The sequence below is a fragment of the Pan troglodytes genome, chromosome 4, assembly GCF_028858775.2.
Source record: "Pan troglodytes isolate AG18354 chromosome 4, NHGRI_mPanTro3-v2.0_pri, whole genome shotgun sequence".
Taxonomy (NCBI): domain Eukaryota; kingdom Metazoa; phylum Chordata; class Mammalia; order Primates; family Hominidae; genus Pan; species Pan troglodytes.
In genome coordinates, this window is record NC_072402.2 from 26,834,430 (window position 1) to 26,854,357 (window position 19,928).

Below are 19,928 nucleotides of genomic sequence, written 5' to 3' on the forward strand. Positions count from 1 at the left end.
CCAGGAAATACACTTCACTGTGCCAAAATGCTTTTAGTGTATCTGCCCCCTGAGTGCCCTATCAAGCTACAATTCCCTGTCAGCAAGTACCTTGTAATTCCTTTCCTTTTATGTTGATGAAAGTCTTGATCTATTATGCCAATACTGCATAGTTTCCACAGTCTCCCAGAAACTATTACTCAGTAATGTGCATAGGGGATGGGGCTCTGTTACTTAGACAACCAACCTCAGCTAAGAACATCAGCCCTTGAAGAAAAACAGTAGCTAGTCAGACTGCCATACAGCTCACGTTGCACTTTGGGGGTGGAAAGAGGAATAAAAGACCAATGGTGAGATTAGACACTAGAGAAGATAATGCACTACCTTCAGTAGGAGCCAAAAGGGGTGAGTCAAGTAAGGATTTGACTTGCTATATTCTTCAGCCTAATGGGTTCTGACCATATCCAGTGAGTTAGGGTTAGGATGAGTCATAATTGGAAGTCCCCCTGGTTCTAATTATAGTGGCAGTAACAACAGAGCCTCAGAATGAAGCCTGAGCAGCCTCTACCCCCATTCTTGAGAAAAGTATAGGAGCCCAGGTGGTCACTATGTGTTCAGTTACACAGGCATTCTGAAGTGCATTATATTCAGTCTCTCTGAAGAGCAAACTGAATTCTAGAGTTCAAGAGCGTTTGGTTTAGCACAATCAGAGAAGATTTATAAGAAGAGTCTAAGGTTAGAGCAATTTTAAGTTCACTAAGACCATAGAATCAGACAAAATGAACTAGATTCAGGTGTGTAGTAAGCTGAAAATTATTTAACCCACTACAGTTGATTTCTTTTGCTTGTTTCTAGATGAATCAAAACGTCATTAGCTGCTCATTCAGAATGTATTGAGTGTTCACCATATGCCAGTTATTTTGTTTATTGTGTTGATTGCTGAGGTTACAGAGCAAGTAATAACTAGCACACCTGATGCTGTTAAATCTATGCCAGGCAATATTCTAAGTTCTTTAAAATATTGAATGGTTCATTCCTCAAAACCTAAAGAGGAAGGTATTACTTACTCTTATACCAGTTTTACAGGTGAGGAAACTGATTCAGAGAGGTTAAATAACTTGCTCCAAATTACAGAGCTCTTAGGTGGCAGAGCAGTGATTCAAACCAGGCAGCCCAGCTCCTAGACCATGCTCTTAACCATCGTGCTCTCACATTCCATGATCATTAAACACCAACAGAAACACTACTGGATGAATGGTTGCCAAGGTCACAGGCCATTGATGACAAAACGAAGAGACAATCCATCCACTTATGAATCCCTGACCACTTGTGATCAGGCCTCTGAGACAATGCCAAGTGAGAGTGAGAAATGCCCACAAGCCTTTCTACAGCCCAAGCTATGCTGAAGAAAATCCATCCCCTTCAATGTGGCTTTTTTCAGGTTAATCTTTTGTTCTCAAACCATTCAACAAAAACAAAGACTAACATTACAAATCCCCCAAATTGATATTTCAGATTTTATATATTATATTCAAAATCCATCCTAATAAAAGATATCTTTAAAGGCAGCACTAATATTTCAGCATTTTCTTCTTTTTTGATAAGAAATCTGCTTTCATGTAAAAGTACTCAAAAGTTGCAAAACTTTCAAGTCACGGTCCTCCGTGGATTTTTCTCAATGAATAATACAGGCTTTGCAATAGATCTTTTAGCCTCCATACCCCAGACATCTTTAGAGTAGGATAATAAATCCCATGGCATAGGTATAATTCAGATTTTCAGCTCCATATTCATATGATTGTTTAATATTTATAGACAAGCACTATTTGTTGGAGGCCCAAGTCAGCCAAACATTTAAAGTAATTTCCCCCAGCAGAAACTCCAGTTTATAAAAATAACTTGGCAAATAATTTGTAAATGATGTTCTTAAGTAATCAGCATGCCATCTAAGGAAATTTTGAAGTTGGTATGCTATTTTAGAGAGGAGCATACAAAAGTTTCCAATACAATTTATTAAGAGACAAAGTCGTAGGTGGAAAAATCCTGAATATTATCTTTGGGTAGATATAACAGATAGAAAAGCACACCATTTAAAACATGTCACTGCAGGAGTGAGTTAATTATCCACTTTGGCTGTTGAATTGTGTGTTCAAGCTTTATAACTTTTTGGTTAAAAGAACCTGCCGTTTACTGGTTGTGGGCTGTTTTTAATAGAAAAAGTCAAGTGAAGAATTGTCACCATCTCTGCCATAAAGGAAAACATGGTCCATTTTCTTTTTGATATGACTGCAATTCTTTTATCTACTTAATTCAATATGTATATATATACATATTTATCTAGATATGCAGTAATGTAATCTGTAGCTATACAGATCAACTACTATATTCATGGTTCTATTTCAAGCACTGCAAAGGTGAATAAGGCATACTTCCATACCTTAAGAAATTTACTGCCTAGTTAGAAAAATATAGTAAGAAGTACAAGAGTAACTTGTATACTCTCATAAAAGAAGTATGTGATAATTAACAGTTTATAATGTCAAATATATATTTGAAGAGTTCAAAAAAGGAGCAATCACATCTATTCTGAGACACTGAAATACTTCATGGAGAGAATGCATCTGAGAAGGGCTCTGGGTAATAAATGGATAGCAACAGACTTGAAAAGGAGGTTCAAAAAAGAAGAATACATACATCATTATTCAAAAAAAGATACTTGCACATGCATGTTTATAGCAGCACAATTCGCAATTGCAAAATCGTGGAACCAACCCAAATGCTCATCAATCAATGCGTGGATAAAGAAATTGTGATATACATATATATACATATATACGTATATACATATATATGTGTGTATATATATGTATCACATGGAATATATATATTCCATCATATATATATCACATGAAATATATATATTCCATCATATATATATATCACATGGAATATATATATTCCATCATATATATATATCACATGGAATATATATATTCCATCATATATATATCACATGGAATATATATATATTCCATCATATATATATATCACATGGAATATATATATATTCCATCATATATATATCAGATGGAATATATATATATTCCATCATATATATATATCACATGGAATATATATATATTCCATCTATATATATCACATGGAATATATATATTCCATCATATATGTATATCACATGGAATATATATATATTCCACCATATATGTATATCACATGGAATATATATATCACATGGAATATATATATATATTCCATCATATATATGGAATTCTATCATAGCATTTGCAGCGACCTGGATGAAATTGGAGAATATTATTCTAAGTGAAGTAACTCAGGAATGGAAAACCAAACATTGTATATTCTCATTGATATGTGGGAGTTATGAGGACGCATAGGCATAAAAATGATACAATGGACTTTGGAGACTTGGAGAGAAGAGTGGGAGGGGAGTGAGGGATAAAAGACTAAAAATAGGGTGCTGTGTATACTGCTCAGGTGATGGGTGCATCAAAATCTCACAAATCACCACTAAAGAACTTACTCATGTAAGCAAACACCACCTGTACCCCAATAACCTATGGAAAAATAAAAATAAAAAATAAAGAAAATAAAGAAAAATAGACCAAGGCACATAAAATCAATGAGTGGATAAAGAAATTGTGATACACACACACACACACACACATATATATACAAACACACACATATCACATGGAATATATATATATATATATATTCCATCATATATATATATAAATCACATGGAATATATATGCATTGCGATATATATATATATCACATGGAATATATATATATATTCCACCATATATATGGAATTCCTATATATATATATAGGAATTGATGGAATACTACTCAGCCATAAAAAGGAATGAGTTAGAGAAAGAAACAATGCCAAGCCAATAATCAATATGACATCCATAGGAAAAACAGTGAGGAGACCTATTTGACAAGAGCATACAATGCCTTAAAAACTTAAGGTGAGAAAAGTGAGTTGAAAATGAAAATGATGAGCTAACTTGCATTTCACCTTATAAGGTAAAAGACCTTTTGAAGACGGTAATTGTGTAATTGGAGTTGCCATTTATGCAATTATGTCAGGTAGTGACTTGTAAGATGGATAAGCCAGAGGAAACATGAGAGATAGCAAAGCCCAATCCAGATTTTGGTGTGTGTGTGTGGTAAATCACAGTAAAGTGAGGAACCCACAGGTGCTAGAAGGGCAACAGAAAAAAAAAAAAAAGGAATAGGAGAGAGAGGATTTGTGAGTCACTGTTAATGAATTTCTAGGTTCTGTCATCTGATTAGATTTAAAACCTGGGTTAAGAACTGTGATCTCTTCAAGATGAATTTTCAAACTTTGATGAGTAGGAGAAGCATCCCAAGGAGAATTTATCAAAAAAAAAAAAAAAAAGATAAGCCTAACATTAAGCATCAGGCAGTTTAACATGTATGAGTCTGTTGAGAGATCCTTTCAAGCCCCCACAGCATATTCACAAAAGTAGATTTGCTGCTTGAAATCATGAAAGCAGATGCTTTTCTTTGACCGGGACCATTACCAAAAATACCCTCCAAATTTCTTTTGTTTTAGATGAAAGTGCTGCTTAGGTAAATGCAAGCTTTCAAATTTAAGGTGCTGCTATTGTTACTTAGATGTGTTCTTCTTACTTGAGAGTTATATTTCCTGTGGCTTGGGTGTTTTCTGATAACACTAGTACATTCTGAGGGCCCCTCGCACAAATTGGAGGGAACGTCTTCTAGCCAAGCCTGACAAGGCTCATGGCTTTCCAAATGAAGGTCAGAGAGAGTACAGCATTTTGTCATGCAACTCTCCCCAGAAGGTTCAATGGAGCCGACCACTGTGACCACTTACTGCTGTCACTGCTCAGTGATTGACAGTTACATTGCTCAATTCTGTACTCTCATTCCATTTTGTTGTAGTGAAAAATGCAGGTGATTTTGTGTCCTACAGACTTGGACTCTAAGTCTGTTTTAGCCATTTTGGTTACAAACTCATTTAATATAATAATTTTTAACTTAGAAATCTAGGCTTCATCAATTCTACCAGAGATAGTGATTTAATTGTGCAAACTTGAATTGTTATTCATTGTTTTTATACTGTTAATTGACAAATAAAAGTTGTATGTTTGTGATGTAAAATATGATGTTTTTGAGATATATATATATAAATCTCAAATCAATCTATTTACCTTACATACTTTTTGTGTGTGTGTGGTGAGAACCATTAAAACCTTCTCTCTTAGCAATTTTTTAATATGCAGTATGATATGTAAAATAAATCTCTTAAACTTATTTATCCTTTGTAACTGAAATTTTGTTTCCTTTGGCCAATATCTTTCCAATCTCCTATCCCCTACTCCCCAGCCTCTGGTAACCACTGTTTTACTCCCTGTTTCTGTGAAATCTTATCATTTGCAACAACATGGATGAACTGGAGGACATTATGTTAAATGAAGTAAGCCAGGCACAAAAAGACAAATACTACATGATCCCATTTATACATGGAACACAAAACAGTGTAACTGAATTTTTGACAACTACTAAAATGGACATTCAGGCAGTTATATGAAGTCAGAAGTAGAACCACGTACTAATCTTCCTTCCCTGTTACCCACCTTAATTATTAATAACATTTTTCCAACATACCACTTTGGTAGTAGATTTGATGATTCCATTCATTTATTTAAAAATATAAATGGGTGCCTATTATGTTCCAAGCAATGTGGTAGGCTCTGAGGACTCACAAGTAATATACACACAGATTTATCCTCAAGCGGTTTATTGTCTAGGGACAGAGAAAGGAACATATACTTTTTTTGAGAATGTTTTTGTCCAGACTTTGAGAAGATATTTATTAGGCAGTCAATGAACCCTTAAAACAATATAGGTTAACACCTATAAAGCAGAGGATGCTATAAAGCAGAGGATGTGGAGAAATAGGAATGCTTTGACACTGTTGGTGGGAGTGCAAATTAGTTCCATCATTGTGGGAGACAGTGTGGCAATTCCTCAAAGATCTAGAACCAGAAATACCATTTGACCCAGCAATCCCATTACTGCATATATACCCAAAGATTGTAAATCATTCTACTATAAAGACATATGCACACATAGGTTTATTGCAGCACTATTCACAATAGCAATGACTTGGAACCAACCTAAATGCCCATCAATGATACACTGGATAAAGAAAATGTGGCACACATACACCATGGAATACAATGCAGCCATGAAAAAGGATGAGTTCATGTCCTTTGCAGGGACATGGAGGAAGCTGGAAACCATCATTCTCAACAAACTAACAGAGGAACAGAAAACCAAACACCGCGTGTTCTCACTTATTAAGTGGGAGTTGAACAATGAGAACACATGGACATAGGGAGGGGAACATCACACACCAGGGCCTGTTGGAGGGTGGGTGGCTAGGGGAGGGATAGTATTAGGATAAATACCTAATGTAGATGACGGGTTGATGGGTGCAGCAAGCCACAGTGGCATGTGTATATGTATGTAACAAACCTACACATTCTGCAATGTATCCCAGAACTTAAAGTATTATATATATATTTCCTGATAACAGAAACTCACAAATCAATTTTCTAAATATTATTCATCCAAACATTTTTGACAGCCATTAGCCAAACTTCTAATGCTTCATTTATTTACTCCCAGAAATTCCCACAAATTTAATGCATCAGTTTCTAGACAGTTGTTTCTGGACTTTTTATGTTCTCATTGAAATATAGAGAGGAAAAATGGTACTAGAATGAAGAGTCAAATATTACAAGATATCATGTGTCTGGTAATAATCTCTTTTAATTTTCTAAGAATGCAAACCTGGGACTCCTTTTTTGGAAACAAAAATTCCTATTCAGAACTGAAATTGTTCTGACAAGACTCAAGCTAGCTCAGGCAAAGGAGTTACTTCCTCCATGAGATGAAAAATAAAATGAAGCTAGACCTATGCTCTAACAATATACCTTCTGGTACTTATTCCTCTGGCACTTTTGTCCACACCCAGAGACTGAAGTTATTGCACCCAAAGGGAGTATTTTTATCTTTATTTATCTGTAATTGATTATCTTCTAATTAATGAGTTTAATTTAAAGTAATTATAAAATACTCTTCTTTTTCCTAATTTACAAAGAATTAGAGCTGAGGATATTAAATGGTTTCAGGGTACAGGCAGGAAGTGACTTTATTGTTCCCTAGCCATTGCCTTTTAATATTCTATGACAGATCTGCTTTCTGTGCTATTTGACAATAATTTGGGCATATCTTAGATTTCCAATCACTTTCAGTTGTTAGAACACACGATAAGTCAATGATGATGAGAGAGAGAGAGAGAGAGAGCAAGAGAGAGAGGAGGCTGGATATTTAAAAATTCAGTCTCTATTAAACACAGGTGTCAATATCATATCTAATTCATGGCTCTTTTCCTTGCTCCCATAAGAACTAGTTTTCCTGCAAAGATAATGAATTTTAAGCTTCAGAACTCTGAACTTGGAGGGCCTCTTACAAACCCTGTACCTAATGTTGCATTTGTATGTTTTGCGTTCTGCTTTTGAAAGAGCATTCTCCAAATTTCATAAGGCCCTACAAAAACTGGATTCATCTGTCCCAGAAATTTAGGCCTGATCAGTGGACAGAAGGACATGTGGCAGGTGTGGAGGAACTAATCTACTCTCTGACTCCTCCTCCTCCCGCAATCATTTCTACCCCTCACTCCTTGAGAGTTAAAGCAGAAGTGGACTTAGAAGAAAGAAGCAATTGTTTCTTCACTTAACAGCAACTGTTGGTAGTTAACTCTTGACTGTAGATACCCTCTCCAAGACAAACACCTAAATGCTGACTTTCTCTTGAAGTAGAATTTCTTGATATGGGCAGTGGTCTCCCTAGATGACCTCAGATGACTACTCACAAATCACTCCTCCCTTGGTTCCTCGTCCTTGATGTTCACACAATATTTATTTGTAGTTCACACTACAAATGTACTATTTGTACATTTAGAAAAATGTATAAATAGTATAGTTTAATCATTGGAAAAAATCATTTATTGAACATTTTCTCTGCATGAGGCTCTACGTGAGATATTTTTCTCACATTATTTCTCAATAGCAATTTAAAACATTACTTGTGGTTAATACACAAAAAAGTCCACACATGCACAAATCTTTAAACAAGTAGCAAATAGCACACTTAGTGTATCAATTGTAGGTGCAAAGAGCAGAACGAGACAAGTATGTATCCATATTGTTTGGGGATTTCACAAAGTATAGCTTTAGAAAATTTGGACAGCACAGTGAATTTCCAATATTCCAGACAACTCATTCTCTGTAATAATGAAGATAAGAGATTCATTTGAAGTTCATCTATTGCCAAATAACTTATCCAGAAATTTTGTTGAGAACCTAGCCAGTAAATTAGACATGGAACCTTGAAGTATTGTTAACTCAGTTCAAATAATTGTATCAGGAGCACTGTCTATGTGACTCAACATTCTGTCTCTAGGTTTATACTCTTTGTGGCATGGCATATAGTAGGTACTCATTAAATATTTGTTGATGAAATGAATGAATAAACAAAGGATATCTTCCCCCAACCTATTATTCATCACACAATGCAAACCTGAGACTATATCAGTAAACAGAGAGAAACCTTATCTTAATCTGCCAAGTATGCTTTTTATTTCTTGCCAAACTTGCCATACACAAGGGTTACATATACATTTCATCTCATTCTCAGCTTCCTCTGAGGTTTATGACTCCATGCAGCAGCCATGTTTCTCTCCACATGCACTAGTAGAATTCCTGGAAAACATGCCAGAGCAAAGAAAATGCTTTCATTCTGCTATCTGTTAAGGAATGAATTTTTTTCAAACATAAAGGAACCTCCCCATAATTATCTGTTTCTCTATTCTTCTGTCGTATGGTTTATCCCAACACAGGTAAATCAACAATAATTTCATTAAAAGTCTAAAAATCTTAATAGTTGTTCCTTTCTTTGGAAATTAAATTCTTAGAGAATGTAATGAAGCAAGATAAACAAAAAATTTTCATTAGATTGAAATCTTTGATACTGCAATGTGTCCTGGATATATCTGTAGCCTGTTCTTTATTTTTTAACATATTATAAGAATCATAGTTCTTTTTGAAGGGAAACTTTTGAAAATATATCGCTAGTACCATATATGTAATATTTATGACATAATGCTTTACATTATAAAATGAATGTTATGTTGATATTATCATCAATATATAAACACAATTGGAAAAACAAGAAAACAAGGAAGATTCTCTTCAGATTTGCAGCTTGCCATTTGTTGAATATTAAAGCTAAATTGCCAGCCCTTTATAGACTTCTCTTTTCTCTTCATAAGTTGACAAGTTTGCCCAAAACAAGACACATTATTACCATGGTGATTCTATGGCAGTGAGTTTCCAGAGTTACTGCTCAGGACTTACTGCCTGAATTGATGTAGGAAGCCCTAAATTCTTCTCCTCCTCTCATGATCTTTGCAGCCTTCACCACCCCACGAAGGTGCAGATTACGATCCCAGATGCTGGCCATTTGTGTATATTCCATTGTATTTTAATTTTATAAGCATCATGGCTAGTAGAAATTTCCTATAGAATTATACTCGTAGCCAGAGATGAAAAATGACCACTTTTTTTTGGCCTTTCACTTCATTGGAGCTGCACTTAAACTATTACTATTTAACTCAAGTGTAAAAACAAAACCCACTAAATATTCAAGGTGAAAGTCTGGAGTATGTTTTAGGATGTCTTTTAACCTCAATTAAATTTCTAAATGTATTAATTCTCCATTTCACTTAGCATTTGTTAGGTGAGAAAGGGGGGCCCCAAGAGAGTTTTATAATGATTAGGGCAAGAAGCATATATTGACAAGGAGAGGCTCTCTGTGTGATGAAATTTGCCATCCTCAGTGAATACAATGACAGCACCGTGGGCTTAATACATTTTCTAAAATTTTAAACTATGGTGTAATGTTCTTTTTTTGAAAATATACAAGAGTGATGTAAATTGTGTTATTAGTAAACCACTTAGGATTGTGTTTTTAAGGCTTTTTATATTTGAACCCACAAGTAGTTTGCCAGGGAACGGTGCCCTTAATCACTCTCTGTAGCTAAGCAAACACATTAAGCTGACTTTCTAATTGGCATGAGCCGGATTTCCCTCACCATGATGAGTATGATTTTGAAACCAAGAAACTTTAGGTTTGTCCTTTAAGAAAAGTGATTTACAGGAGAAGGTTGTGGGAGGGAAAAAGGAACTCTATTTTACCCCAAAAAGAGACAACATCCTTGCCCGAGGTAGCATTGTGACATTGCCAATGCAACAGGGTTGTGAAATACTGAGTTTTTGTTTTTGTGGTGATGTCTGAAAGTACTGGTTACTGCACCAATGTCTTGTTATCATGCATCTCTAGTTCTGGATCTACTTCCTTATAATTGCTAATGAAAACAGAGTGATGAGCAGAGCAGTGGCTAGATCTTCAGTTCAATTCTTCTGTTGTTTGTATTAATAGATGACATCTTCTGAAAATTTCTTAATAATTATCTTTGGCATTTAAGAAACAAAATACAATTGTCTTTTCCTATATTTTTAAGTCTATTTAAATTTTTGACTTACAAGCTAACTTATCTTTATTTCTCTAATCCTAGGCATCCACTAAAAACAGTCTCTATTAGTGTATATTTTGCAAGTAATCAAAATCACAGTAACTGAGGAAAATTAGGACAAGCCTAATAGTAGCCAAGCTCTAAATAGGCTTTAAAATAAAAATAGGATATGTGACTCAGAATACAGTACTAGTTCTTCATCTTACAGATGTTCTCAGCCATCGGAGTCAGCGTGGGCTATGACACTGGTAAGTGTGGGTGAAATGGGTAAAATTTTGGAGAGAATGATAGGCTTTTTTTTCAGACTATCTTCCAATTACCTCATATTACTTTATGTTTTACAGAATGTACAGAAAACTTTGCCTACTCATTTCTTATTTGCCTTAATAGCAAGCTTTCAGTGAGCCTTAAATTAGTAATAGAATTGCCTCCCTCTTCTAATGGCATTTTAGGTTTATACAAAACCCATCTCAGGAAACAAGTGTCTGGCTTTAGTTATTTATCAGCTGAGTGGCTACCTCATTAAACAAAATTCACTAATGATTTCTGTCATGACACACCATTCATTGGGCCAACAAGATAGAAAAGACAGCATCTCTGACCACGGAAGGGACATGACAGAAATGCTGTCATGATATTTATATTCCACCTACTCGAAAGACCAATTGAGAAACTCCATATGGACTCCAGTTTGCCACTAGCCCACAGAATTGAAGTTTCTTAGCTGGCTTAAATTAAGAATTTTGGGTAAGTGTAAAACTTTGCATATATTTATTTTCATAATTCTAGGCAGTTTATTTTCATGTAGTTCTTCTCATCCTACCCAATTCTCTTTTAGTTGACACAATAGGCAAAGGAAATACATTCTTAGAAAGCTTGTAAGAAGAGAGGGCCAGGTATAACAGGAGAAAGTAAAAGAACATTGCCTGATAGCTCTAATCTAAGGTGTATTAGTTAGGAAAAGGTATGTACACCTAGTTTAGAACAACAAGAAAAAGAAGGTAGCCTCCATTGAGGTAGATTGGCTGATTTGAATTATCTGAAACCCCTTCCTCTCACTTCTCAACACTGGCCAAATGGCAGGTGGTACAAGTCCAGTTCCCCAGTAAGTTCCTGTAAACAAAACTACTTATTTATAGACAGCTTCTCAGTACTGTTTTTCAGGAGCTCAGTCAGAATGCAACTCAGAGCCACATCAACTGCGAAGAAAAATAAAGATATAAAATCCTGTTTTGAAAAATTTGCTTTACAACTCGAATGAGGTCCTCCATGTATTTGGGGGGATCTTCAGCATCATGGCTTGAGAACAGGTTTAAAGAAACATAGAAATAAGCCCCATGAACTCCTGCATTGGAGCAAAAAGAAAATTCGGCTGACATCACGGAAAACTGCCAGCAGAGTTAAGCAAAATTTGAAATATCTACTTCTCCTTTCTATTCTTTCTTCTTTCTTCTTTCTATAGGGCATTCATTGGAATCAGCTTCGATGGAGGAATAACTGAGCCACTGTGTATACAGACAGATCATAAAGCGGTGAACTGGGCTATTGAAATACTGAAGCTTTCCCAAAAAACTTTTGCCATATTTATTTATATAATGCAAAGTAAAATAGTAATATCTTTCTTTCAAAAAATACATGTCAATGTGCTTTAATTTATTCTCATAATTCTCCATATGAAATTTGCAGATATGTGAAGATTAACTCAGCATATATTTCAAAAGGTAAAATCTTCAGTAGTTTTAATCTAGGCTTATGTTACATATAGAAAATAGTAGGAAGAGGTATAGTTGCTTATGAGGATGAAAAATATGGCAGCTTTTAGTATAATCTCTTCTTACATTCTAAATCACTACATGTATTCACCAACAGCTAAATGAAATCACTTTACACATTCACCAATTTTTATTCAGCAACTATTAAATTCAAGACATCTTGTCTGTTCTGAATATAACTGCAAAGGTACATAAATATAACCTTATTCTTCAGAAACAAAATTTCACCAAAGAGAAAAAGTGTAAGCTTATTTGCAGCAAAGATATATTTGCTACTTGCTGTCCCACATGAGGCACCTATTACATATTTACTGAATGAGTGTATAAACCATAAAATCAAGTAATTTCAATACAACATAGGATATAAGCCACAAATGTGATTAATTCCTATGGGATTTAGAGCAAGGGGCATCACTGTTAGCTGAATGATCAGTGAAGAACTCATGGAGTTGAATGAGCTGATAAAGATTTTAGTTAGGCAATAGTTCAAAATAGGGCATTGTTTGGTAGGCAGAAATAAAAGAGGAAGTCTCAGGCAGAGAGAACAAAAAGAACAAGACCATATAAGGGTAGGGTATAAATACAGGATGGGAATAAGGGAGATCCAGAAGATCAATTCTATTTGAGTAGGTGGAGCAGTAATGGGAGAAAATGGATTGGAGCCAGATAACAAAGGCCTCGGCTATTACACTGAGGACCTCACACCTTATTCTGAAGACCAGTGTTTTCCATGTCTCCTAGAGTGCTCTTCTATTGCTAAATTGCTTGAGCACTCACCACCATAAGTGTATAGTTATATATCAGAATTTTGTAAAGTATACACATTATATTTTCCATCTATATCCATCCTTTATGTATATACACAGAGATGTACATACATGAACACATATTACAAGTAGACATTTTTAAGTGTCGACTAAGTGTGACACATCTACCATAATTTTTAACCACATATGATAAATGTATTTAGTTATTTTTGTACATATTTGCTTACTACATGTCATCTGTATTCCCTGCTGAATTGCCATCCTTATAAGAGAAGGAAACATTTTCTTGTTCTTTCTGTATTGCAAGTGCCTAGTGCAGAATCTGGCACAGAGTAGGTGCTTATTAAATATTTGTTTGATGAAGAAATAAGTTGAACGGTTGACTGATCAAATTTGTTTTGAGGTGAGAATACACTAATCTGGAGCCATCAAACATTCTTCATATTTCCCACTAGAGACTATCTATATATCATGTATTATAAACATTAACCCTCAGTCTTGAAACTATCAATGACAGACTCCATATTAAAGAAAAGATGGGAGAAACAAGGCTGTCCCATCTTGAGTATAACACTAAAATATTCCCTTTTCTTTAACAGCTTTATTAACGTATTATTAATACACAATACATTACACACATTCAATGTGTACAATTTGATGATGGATATATTCATACACCTGTGAAACCATCACCAGAAATCAAAGTAATAGATATATCCATCACCTCCAAAAGTTTCCTTATGTCCTTTTATTTGTTATTTTTGGTGAGTGTATCTGTGTGTGTGTGTGTGTGTGTGTGTGTTTAGAATACTTAAGGAAACTGTCTTAATATAGTTCCCATTTCTACAAACTAAAGACATAGCATTTCTTTCCACAGATGTATTTAAAAAGGAATATAAAATTCCATTTATAATTTCTTCGTATAAAACGAAGTATCTCAAAATGAGTTTCCTGGAGTCCAGGGGTTCCCAATAGGATCTTTAGTGGCTTTTCTAGGGTAAGGGCTAGAAAAATGTGTTTGAGGAGAGTGACTACAGACTGCTATTTCAACTAGCCATCTCCAATTTTCTTCTTTAATAGAGATACTTTTTATAGGATACTGTTTGGAAAAAAAAGAGCTCAGACAATTAACACAATGTTTTTTAAAACCAATAATATAAAGGTGTTTAAATCCTGTAGAAATACAATAGAGCTAATTAATAACTGTGTGAAATCTAAAATGAATTTTAGTCATTTTTGTCATATTGGTTTGTTTATATATTGGCACACCTACTCCTCAATCTATGGTATTGCTGCTGAAACTACAGTAAAAAGAAATAAAACTACTACTGTAATTAAAGATGCTTTTACGCCTAAAAGTTGTTGGTGATTATTCTTTTTTGTCTTCCCAAATCCATCTCCTCCCCTTTACTACTTATCAACTGGTCTCCCTTGTTAGTTGGCGTCTGGTCAAGGTCAACCAATGGGACGCATTGGAGGGAGATGAGACCATGGGAAGAGAAGAAACCCATAGCTTATTTTCCAGTTCCTACCTGCATTCACACTGTATGTCTAGCAGTAGCTGCATCTGCCTCTTGGTTTCCTTTTCCACAGTTCTAGTAGTCACTGGACTCTAGTAACACTTTTTCCTTCTGTTCAGGTCCTAGCAGGTTAACAACTTTCCACTGTTGCTATTCTCTGGATCTTCACTATTTCTTTGTTTGCTCCTTCGCTCCTCTCACACCTCTGTAATTAATTTCTTGTCTCTTTATTTGAGCCATCTGGTGAATGATGTTTCCTACCATTTTCTTGGCTGATACAAAGTTAAAGCCTATTAAAACATCTAAAACTAAAATACAGAAAATTAAAATACTGGTCATTAAAATTTTTACCGTTGATTCAACCTTGTTTACCATGTCTCCAATATATCATACTGTACATTCTTTTTGCCAAAAACAATAACTACTCTATATTCTTATAGACTATGAGCAAATTAAAACTAAAGAAAAAGTTCATATAATGTTATGTAAAAGAATGTCCAGAAAAATTATTACTTCATTGTAAATAAATATTCAGAACTCTCCATTCTGCACTTGCATGCAAGCTAGAAGGTGACAAGACCATATAACTCACCTCACAAAGCCAGAGAAGACTAAAGAAATATCCTCAAAAAAGTTCAAAGAGTAAATATATATATGTGCACATGTTCACTTAACTACAAAAAAAGCAGAATATGTTATCATCCGAGGCCCAAGAGACTAGTCAATGACTAGTAGCAAAATATTTTTGCTTAAGTGTCCACTACTGTCTGTATTTCCGCAAAAAAAGTATAGCTGGCAAGCGCCTTAATAATCAGAACTAGCATTTACTCTAAAAAATGTCGTCTCAAGAAACCCTGAAAAAAATGTATGACATGAACATGAAGAAACTTTAATAAGACAAAATAAATAAAGAATTTATGTTTTGAACATATTCTTGAAAAGAGATCATAGAAAGTTTCCATAGAGCTTTTTGGAAAACACTGACTGGTTATTTTTATGTAGCTGAAAAAAAAAGCACGATATTTTACAAAGGAATAAAGAAAAGTGTCTTGCAATGAGTTTTAAAGAAAATCTTGTTTTGAGAGAAATGTTCAGCAATCCACTCTATTATTTTAGGCCTCTTAAAGGAATATCCACAAAATTAATTGATATTAAAAACAAAAGCAATCATTGAATATATACTGTGAGTTAAATAATTATAGCACGATCATGTCTGAAAATCAGAGGGAAATCTCATCTAGATCCATCATTAGTGAATAGGCAGGACATGTTATCAGGTCAAAGAGTTGAAGTAAACTAGATTGCTAGAGTAGTGTCTTCTGTCTGCCTTGAATTTACAGAATGGGCATCAAAGAATCCAAAACAAAACAAAGAGGAATGATTTAGGGCAATTTTTGTCTCTGTCAAGTAGAATCACAATACTGAAATAATAAAACATATCTGTAGTTTCTTCAGTGATGCATGTGAAAGACAGCTATGACTATAAGAAATGTATTAGAAATAGCAGTATCCTGCCCATAGTCTACCCACACCAAAGAGAAAGAGTTGAGGTCAGAGGTGAACTTGCCTCCCCCCACAGTTGTATGGCAGAATGGCCAAGACCACCTGACACTGTGAATACAGGAGATGAAAGATTGCCACAGATATCACCAAATTCAGGAAAGCATCAGTGGCTGATGAAATGACATCATGAGTCACATTTGAAATCTAGAGCTCTCAGAAGCCTGATTGATTGGAGAAAAATAGTTTATACATGAGAAAAAGACATGTATTCAAACAGAATTATAAACATAAACAAACCTCATGAGCTACTGAAACCATGATGCCATTTTGCAATTTGATAAGGCTATGTTCTTCTAATTCTGCAGTAATTTTTTTCTCCATATATATGATAAATTTGTTAAAGTCATCACTTTATGCTACTTCCTAATTGTGACATGATCCCTTGGTACTTATAATCTGGCTCTCACTATGACCAATCAATTGAGAATTCTCAGGAAACCTGCAAATTCTCTTTGCAATATGCAACATGATTTACTACCACTTCCACTTATAATTTTTCTTCCTTTGGAACTGATGACATGGTATGCCCAGGGATTTTTTCCTGTCTCTCCAACCATGCTTTCCCTGACACCTTTCCTTTGCTCATCCTCCAGATGTCAGGATGTCTACAGAACAGACATTTTCATCAGAGTATCAATTGTAGGTTTTGGGCCTCAAGACATGAGGGGAAACTGTTCTACATCCTTAGAACTCCATCATCTGCCAATTCCTCAAATTATCTTTGAGATGGTTCACAGGTTTTTTCTTTCTTTTCTTGTCTTTGCTTTTTTTTTTTTTTTTTTTTTTTGAGATGAAGTCTCATTCTGTAGCCCAAGCTGGAGTGCAGTGGCACAATCTCAGTTCACTGCAACCTCCACTTCTGGGGCTCAAGAGATTCTAGTGCCTCAGCCTCCCAAGTAGCTGGAACTATAGGTGCACGCCACCGCACCTAGCTAAATTTTTGTATTTTAGTAGTGACAGGATTTCACCATGTTGCCCAGGGTGGTCTCGAACTCCTGAGCTCAGGCGATCCGCCCACCTTGGCCTCCCAAGGTGCTAGGATTACAGGCATGAGCCACTGCTCCCCGCCTGGTTCTCAGGTTTTTTAAGATCAGGAAAAATGAAACTTTGCTCATAACATTCTTACTTTGGCACAGTCTTATTTGTTTCAATGTGGAGTGTGTGTGTGTGCGTGTGTGTGTGTGTACATAAAAACAGTCATAGGCAAATCCTTAGGTATATCAATCAGAGCTTTTCAACTCAGAATATTTCTGTGATGCACACATTTATTGTAAAAGTATGTTATGTACTAGTATGGGGACTTGCTAATTATGATAGAAATAATATTTATTTTCTACAAGTTACAAATGTTTTACCTAAGAAATAGTTAAGTAACAATGCAAAGTTAGTGGATAATTATGATTAGCTGAAGAAAGTTTACTTCCTACAGCAAATAAATTACGATTGATAAGAAACCTTCTTCCTCAGCATACAGACTTGCCTTGCAAGATTTGGTCACTTTTTTTTTTCACAAGAGACTTAGTTATTGGTTTGTATAACTTCCTTGGAACACAAAATATTATCCAAAATTACTTTTTCTACCAAGTCTAGCAGTTATCAGCTACAACCTTGTTTGTATGTTTTGAAAGGTACTATAAATACCTGTTCCCTTTCCCCAACTCTTCACCTTATAAGTGCCTTGGGGACTCTCCTATTTCCTTGATGTCCTGAGTTTGAATTCCCTAGTAAACCCACTGAGTATGTGTTGTTATATGAAATGCTAGGTTGTTATTAGAATGAACCAGTTGATGACGAAGACATGAGTCCCTGAGAAGTTCAGATATTTGCTCGGCACAGACAGGGAATAAGAGAGTAAACCAGAACAGTGTTACCTGACAGATTTGGTGTAGAGCACCCTTAGCCATCATAGTGTATTAAACTAAAAATATCTAAACCCAAGATCTATGCTAAATCAGGTAACACTTGTATTTTATTCTCATATAAATAGGCAGTGGTAGTTACCAATATTTTAAGAAAGATTTTCAAAGAAAACATTGAATTGGAAAAACTTAATATCTATTTTTTTCAAATAAATTGGGAAAACATTAACTTTAGCACTGAAATAATTGGAACCTTAAGGAAAATTTTTAGAAGAGAGCTTGCAGACTTCTATACTGTATCACAAAGTAATAAAACCACAGACTATATGGGATGAATCATAGCTTATACATTATTTATACAAATCCTTTAATTTTAGGAATATGAAAAATGAGGCTCAGATAACTGGGTGAATTTCCAGGTTCTATAACCACATACAACCGAATTGGGACTCTAGAACGTGGGTATTCTGATTCCTCATTCAGCACAATTTTCCCTGCTCAACAGTCTCGTCTGCCCTCTTCTTTCATGAAAATAACTTTTTTCTAAAAACTTCCAAGACGTATGAAAGTATTACAGGTTTCATGGTTAAAAAGTTGAAGTTCTAAATTGTTTTTAATTAGTATTTGGACTTTTTATGGTCCTTATCCAGCTATTTCAATATATTTTTTAAAAGAAAATAAAAACTGTTGCTCAGTAATGATCTTTAAAATTCAGTGGCTTGAGTGCATTAGGATTTCTCTGAAGATTACTTAAACAAAACTCTTTTAATAACTTTTGAAATCAACATTTGAACAAATAATTATTGAGATATTATATGACCTACATGCTAACATGTAAATATTTGGTATTCAAGAGGCAACAATTTAACTTGGAATTATAAACGTATTTTAGAAAATCTGATTTCTTGAGATGTGGGTATCCATTAATTTTTGCCACTTTTGTGTATTTCAAATACCCCAGAGTTTAATGGTAGTATTCACAAACTTATTTACTTGCAGTTCTGCCTTTCCTTGAGGCATTTCTAAGTGCCCAAAACTATTAATAAGGATGAATAAATAGACACAAATGAGCTTCTTTTCAGTCATTTACAATTTAGTCTACTATGTGCTAATCCTGTGTCCTCCGTTAATCAACCCCAAAGCACAAGCCTTCCACTGTGCTCTATAGAGATGAGGCATATGTGGTGGAATTCAGTCAAAATATTAATTTAGACATTTGGGAACCATCACCTCCTTGAGAAAACTATCAGGTAAAATACATTCATTTTCAGCCAAGTTAAATTCCCATGTCCATGAATTGCACAACTCTGTTAAAGTCAGTAAGTATCAAAGTCTTGAGCTAGGGACTAGACAACATTGCCCAATAACCACAATTAGGGTTTCCAGCATCTGCTGTTCCTCTTTTATAAATCTGAATTCTTCTTCCTATGCTATCTCTCATACACATTATTCATGCTGATGTTGAAAGAGTGACAATTTGTGAGGAGAGTTCAGTAGTTTCATTCTAGCACTGGAAATCACTGTCCAAATAACAGAAGGAAAACTGACCCCAGGAAATTGTCTCATAAACGTTCTTAACCCCCCCCCCCAACATTGTATTATGATGCACTTTAAACATACAGGGAGTATAGTATTTTGTTAAATATTTGGTTTGTCCTGAACACTGAAACTAAGATTTTTTAACCCTCGGTTTCAAGTTCCTTCACTGACTTGCCCTGATTTGACTTCTCTTTTTTTTCCTCCATTCCCATATTTGTCCTTTAATC

The 19,928-nt window shown here is 34.9% G+C and overlaps 1 protein-coding gene and 1 long non-coding RNA gene across 26 annotated transcripts in view; one reads left to right on the top strand and one right to left on the bottom strand.

The window, feature by feature from the left end:
• Window positions 1-19,928, bottom strand: part of LOC129143943 (uncharacterized) — a 689,383-nt gene that overhangs the window by 263,338 nt on the left and 406,117 nt on the right. The gene's annotated exons all lie outside the window — the stretch shown is intronic.
• LOC134809955 (uncharacterized) lies at window positions 10,513-13,004 on the top strand. Its single transcript, XR_010156896.1, has 2 exons — window positions 10,513-10,929; window positions 12,144-13,004. It is a non-coding gene; the product is annotated as an uncharacterized LOC134809955 (long non-coding RNA).